The sequence below is a fragment of the Diachasma alloeum genome, unplaced genomic scaffold (genome assembly GCF_001412515.2).
Source record: "Diachasma alloeum isolate Michigan unplaced genomic scaffold, Dall2.0 Dall_scaffold_00198, whole genome shotgun sequence".
Lineage (NCBI taxonomy): Eukaryota > Metazoa > Arthropoda > Insecta > Hymenoptera > Braconidae > Diachasma > Diachasma alloeum.
The window spans coordinates 2671501-2677585 of NW_021680363.1; the positions used below are offsets into that span (position 1 = coordinate 2671501).

Consider the following 6085-nt stretch of genomic DNA (forward strand, 5'->3'; position numbering starts at 1 on the left):
GGAGGAGGAGGAGGAGGGGTAGACGAACGGTGGAAGAGAGGAAACGGGAATGGAAAATAAACGTAGCGATGATGCTCGGAGTTTGAAACAATTAACATAACAAAGCACGGTACCTCTAGAATGGGTATATGTTGAGGTAGTGACGAGGGTGGAGGGGGCTAGAGGGTGATAGGAGAAAGGAAGAGGACTGGAAGTGGGTGTGAGATAAAGACGAATACCGGGTGTGTACAGGGGTGGGATGCAGAAAAGGGTGTAGATACGGGGGTAGGTGGAGACGAGAGACGCCCTCTTGAGATTTTGGCACTGGTCCCCGGGGCGAGTCCTAGCATCTCTCGCCCGTCGGCCTATTCCACTCGGTGGTATTTGGAAACATTCGAATGCATTTGAGAACGCTTCAAAAGCATTTCTCAGCCAACTCGTGTGAACATTGAAGACAGTCTACATTGTAGTTTTTTTTTCCTGTTCATTTTTTCCAGTCATTGTTTTCTTCATTGTTTTCATCTTTTCTCTTCGATGGAAAAAAAAAATAGAGTATGTGTGTGTGTGTGTGTGTGTGATTGTTGACGGAGACAAGCAGTGCTTGCTATTATTGTGTAGGCGTTTGAAAAGATGTGCAGAAGTAAAACCCGAGAAATTTTCCCAACACAATGCATTACGATACTGATGGAAGAAGAAGGATAGGTGGGGTAACACACGTCGTGAAGCAACATCCAGAGGTATATTCTACCAGACGACGCGCACGTCAACACACAGTGCCTTTCAGAGGGGGCTGCTTTTATTTGATTAAGGCGCATTGAAGGTGCCATGCATATAATCGTATAAATTGCTTTTGATGTGAGCAGAACTCTACTCTCTCATACGTGACACAAAGATTATATATATCACACACACACACATACACACAGCTTTGTCAATATTTTATCATTATATTCTCGTACAGAGACAACATTCATTCAACTTTGATAAATAAAATCAATTCACTTGGAGTGATATTCAAGGATAAATAGAACGATTCAGTCTCTAGTTTTGAATAATAGGGCTTTGTGATGAGTATTTAACCAACGAAAATTGTTATTTCAGGGGTGGAGAATATTCGCAAACTCGTCGAAACACATCGTCGCATGCTAACTCGACGTTCATATTCGAGTCACTGGGTATTAGGTCGCATGCTCACGTAGACACTTTTACACGTTATAACGAAGGTGACGATAAATCCACGGACACGTCTGACTCGTGCCGAGGAGTTTCCACTAACACGCGGTGCGCTAGAGTTCCAAGTACCTAACACCGGGAATTTAATTTCAAAACCCCCACGACGAACAGTCCAACGTCTCGTCTCATTCCTCCGCGTCTCAATGAGCGGAGAATGGATGAAATCATAGGAGAATTCCAAGAAAATACTGTTCTATTCGTATTTCTGGATAGAGTACTGGTTTTCACGAGATAGATAAATTCGATATAGTATCCATTGAGTGGAGAATTGGAATCTGTCTGAAATGTAAGACACATTCCTGACATTGGGCATTCTCAGGCGGAAGTCGCTAGTTTGTGTTTATTGCTCTACATGGGAAAACGTTCGTGAACGCGTGCAACCATTCGATTCAGTGATACTATGTCAAATGGTGGTACTTTGAGAAATATTATTGCTGCTGTTATTCAAGTTTTATATGAATATAATCAAATTTTATCATCTGTCCACACAGGGATGATAAAAAGTCTTTTACAAGGAAATATTTTAGCCCTATCTACACTGTCAGAAAAAAAAATGAATTTGATTCGGGGAAAAAACATTTAATTTTCAATTTTTTAGCAACAGGAAGACGAAAATTTCTCGACATACTTGAATTTTCAATCAAATAATGAATTTCAGTCAAAATTTTCCAACAGCGCATGAATAATATTTCTCCTTTTGTTATGAATAATCCCCAGAACAGAATTATTTTAATCCTCTAGACTGAAAAGGATAAAATAAAATCCACCGTATGAAGAATAAAATCACGCCAAGAGTTACCAAGTATTTGTTGGCAACCAGTCTCTCTATTATCTCTAAATTGATAGTTTTCAACAATTCGGAAACCGAAAATTGTCAGATGTTTCCAGTATCGAAAGAAACGAGGTGTAGAGACTCACGAGGGAGAGAAACCTGATTTAGAATTGTGGTCCCAGAATTCTCCCTCGAGATTCAGCCAGTCTGACCACTGCGCGCACTCACTTTGCTTTCCAACATTGTATCCCTCTGGGTCATCTCTCCTGTGTCCCTCCTTCACTCACAAATACCACACCCTTTGCGTTCTGAAAATACTGCCTACGTTTTTCTCGATTCCCTAACCGTGTCCCTTGGCGTCAACAAGTGCGGCTCTTTACCAACATCGAATGCAAAATGCTTTCAGAATACTAAGACTGCCAACTGTATATCGAGTATGGTGATACTAATGCATAAAAACAGTGGGTTTATACCCGGTAATTCCGGGGAAATTAATTTTCCAGGAGAGAAAAAAGAAATGAAAGGGGAGATTTTATGGTCATAATGTTCTCCTCTTTTTGCTCGAGAAAATTTTGAACATTAGGGACATTACGGACAAACACCAGATGTTCTTCATTGCCCTTCAAAAAGTCCCTTCCCTCAGTTAATTCGGTCTGACCCACCCCTGAAAGTTTGAGAGTGTCTGCTGTAATTTTGGAGAATTAATGTCTCAAAGACACTTCTCTCCACTATTTGTATCTCTCAATTTTCTTTTCCCTCATCTCCGGAATATTCCACTCAAAATATCTTCAAATACCTCAAGAGTATTTGCCATAGAAATTCACTTCACATTTAAGTCCAGTAAAAATTTATGTTCGAGGTTTGACTTTACAACCGACCCTTCGATTGCAGACCTCTTACGAACGGTTGTAAATTTCCAAGGGAAGGTTAAGAGCTGCAAACTACTCATGTAGAAAGTTAATGAAGAAAACCCGATTGTCCTTCGTCAAATGATGGGCAGATGTTGCCTCGAATTACTCATTGAGTAAATGCCCACGGAATACTCGGGTTAACGTGAAAATTCATGAAAATAAGTTGTCAACTTGGCACATGCCACACAAAGCCCCCACCAGCATTTATATGAGCATGTTTTCGAGTAGTTCAGTCATACTGTGAAAGATTTAATATGCAGGCAAGTTGAGAGTTCAAACACAGTAACTGAACAAAGGAGGGGTGTTTGGGATTGCCGAGGGTAGATCGGTGGAAGGAGGAAGGGCGGGAGGGACTCTGAGGATCTTGTCCATGAAGGGGTGTCTAGGTTACTACGTGCTTGTCCGTTGGGCTTTCCCCGTGACCGTATGCGGCGGTAACTTAGGGATTCGGGTCATGGTATGTACCCATCCAGCCGTTCCGGGGTCTCGATTGCAAATATAGGGATGTAGAGAAACATATCCTCATTGTCGAAAGGGGAGTTGAACGTAGTCATACACTTGGGAATATACTACTCCACCGGAAAATGTGAAAATTAAATCGACTGTTGGCCGACTACTTCGGTGCCAAAACCTCTTCACAAGTCCTCTTAACCCGGAGGCGATACAACTTGAAATTTCGATGAGACACCCGGTTTCAATGGAACCTGCTTCCGAGGGACTAAGCTGATTATGTGGAATGCCTGGGAGTGGCATCGAGTGGCTAGTTGATTCAACACAAGGAGATTGATGTTTTAGTGGTGACGTTGACATTTAAATCATGAGCGTGAGAGGAATAAATTCTCCACATTATTTTCCCCGAGTTATTTACAGCTCTCATTGACAATCAACATTTACATGGAAATGGCTGACAATAATAAATGACCAGGGTATTTCCTTCACGATTCCCTGATCCAGAATGCATGTGGATTCAAAAGTTTAATCGAGCAATATTTCTTTCCAGGTGGGCAATACTTTCGTCTGGAAAGTTTTCAGTCGGAAATTTCGAAAATCTTGAGACGGTTATCTTGAGAGTAACGTAGTGCTATGGAAAAAGAGGGGTTGTAGGTTGGCTGAATGAATAAATAAGAATGTGAATGCATACAGGGGGTGTGGGGTACTAACAATGAGGGGGGAGGGGAGATCTATAAGTACTTTGCTGGCGAGGGTTTCTCCTTAGTCGAATGTGCACATAAAGTGGAGCGCGTTCCAAATCGAGTCAAGTATTGGATAGAGCTTATCCACCAGTCAGTTCGATATCATCAACGCTATGATAACCGTTATATTTTCAACCTCATGGCCCCAATTTTTACCCCAAAACGTGTACACATCTGTGTGAATATTGTTTTTTATTTTTTTCATTTTCAATTATATTTTTATTTTTCAATGTTTCATTGGTTTTTTTTTTTCAACAGACTCTCGAGGGAATTATTCTCCGTCAAAAATCATATCCCGTCGAATTCGTAATATCACGCAAGCCGACACACTCTATCCCGTGATATTTATACCATCTGTCTCTCTCTCAATACCCGTTGAATATGCCCCACCCGAACATAATACCGTCGTGTTTGTGCCAAGTTGTCCGCCACTTGGAGGGACGATGAGAGTATGATAAAAAAATATATATATACAAAAAATAAATAAAATTGAAACTCTACAATACGAGCTGCACTTGGCACAATTTCCAGCAATTGCCACTTCAGCCAGTCTCGTTTTCTCTCCCTCTACCACTCGTTTGTTCTCCAGACCCCGAAAACTTAAATTATTCCGTTTTTCTCGCTCTGCCCGGTGGTCTGTCATCCCCAGATATATCTACTTTACTTCATTTCAACTTGTCATCGCGCATTTTCATCAATTTAAAATGCCTACACCAACGATATTTCATTCTCTTGTACTCGGTTATTAATGGATTTGAAACTGTACCTGGTTGATAGAAGCAAAGGTCCGCGGCACGCGGCCACACTATCGGTGAGCGCTCCACGCTGCCTGCTTTTGATTCCGCGTACTTGCGGATCGCCGGTTAAGATGCTGAATTTATCAATTCAAATATCCTCACACTCACGCTTTTTCCCCCAAGTTTAATGCAATAAATAATTCAAATAATCAACCACTTGAATCATTCAATCGTTGAATTTCCATTCAATTGACACACGACTCAATTACCAATAACGCACAAGTTCACAAAAATCACTCGTACAAAACAATAATTTGTTCATTAGTTTCAACCCCCGAGTTAATTAATTGGCAACTGATGGACAACGGGACGGCTAACTGACCACGTCGCCGAGCGATGATGCCTCGCGGCAGCGGCTCATCTCACTCGTCATATCAAGATACCCCACTCGATTAATATTCGCAATATTCGCCGAAAAAAAATTATTCAAAAAATCGAAAAACAAAAAAAAAACGACGCTGAAAATTTATGTCGACCGCGTGATTGAATTCCCCCTCTCACCACCGTCTCCGTTGAATCCTCATCGTCCAGTAAAATTCAAATGATTATTATGACAACGGTTATTGTTATGCCAGCGATGTAGCCAAGTGATTTAACCAGATGCTAGGTGCCAACAGCCTCGGCAAGGACAATTTGCTCAACCGCGTGGTTCCCACTGACGATCGTCCACGTACTCATCAAGCCTCGTCGGCTCCCACGTGATGGGATTTATCCAGAATATGTACTGAATTCGAGTCTTCAACTTGTGACGAAATGATGAAAAAAAAAAAAAGTTTCAACAAACGCCTATTGATTTTACTCTCATTGATTTATTTACACACGCGTCCACGTTGTTCAACGTATTTCAACTTTTTTTTTTTTCACTGTTATTATTCCCTCAACAATACTCAACTCAATCATTAAATCCATTAATTATCACAATCACGTGATTCACATTGAGATATTGAACAACAAAAAAAAATGTATAAATTGGCATTAAAAACACACGCAATTGTGAAAAGTGTTAATGAAATAGTGTCGTTATAACCGATAAACGTGGAGATTGTGCACACTACGGTCGCTCTCCGCACACTGAGAACGGCTGACGTCACAAACCCACCACGCGGAGGTGGTTCTCAGCGATGCCGAAGTTATGCTCTACTCGCGCCGGCGCCATTCGACGCCCTTTGACCCCCCTCGTCAAGGCTTTTGCGTATATAA

General features: G+C 41.3%; 1 protein-coding gene across 1 annotated transcript in view; it reads right to left on the minus strand.

Moving 5' to 3' along the window:
- LOC107035442 (CUGBP Elav-like family member 4) overlaps positions 1-5702 on the minus strand; it is a 338453-nt gene extending 332751 nt beyond the window's left edge. Inside the window, exon 1 of the mRNA XM_015252830.1 lies at positions 4855-5702. The gene's annotated coding sequence lies outside the window, so the exon portion shown is untranslated. The remainder of the gene's footprint in view (positions 1-4854) is intronic.
- Positions 5703-6085: the final 383 nt, after the last annotated feature.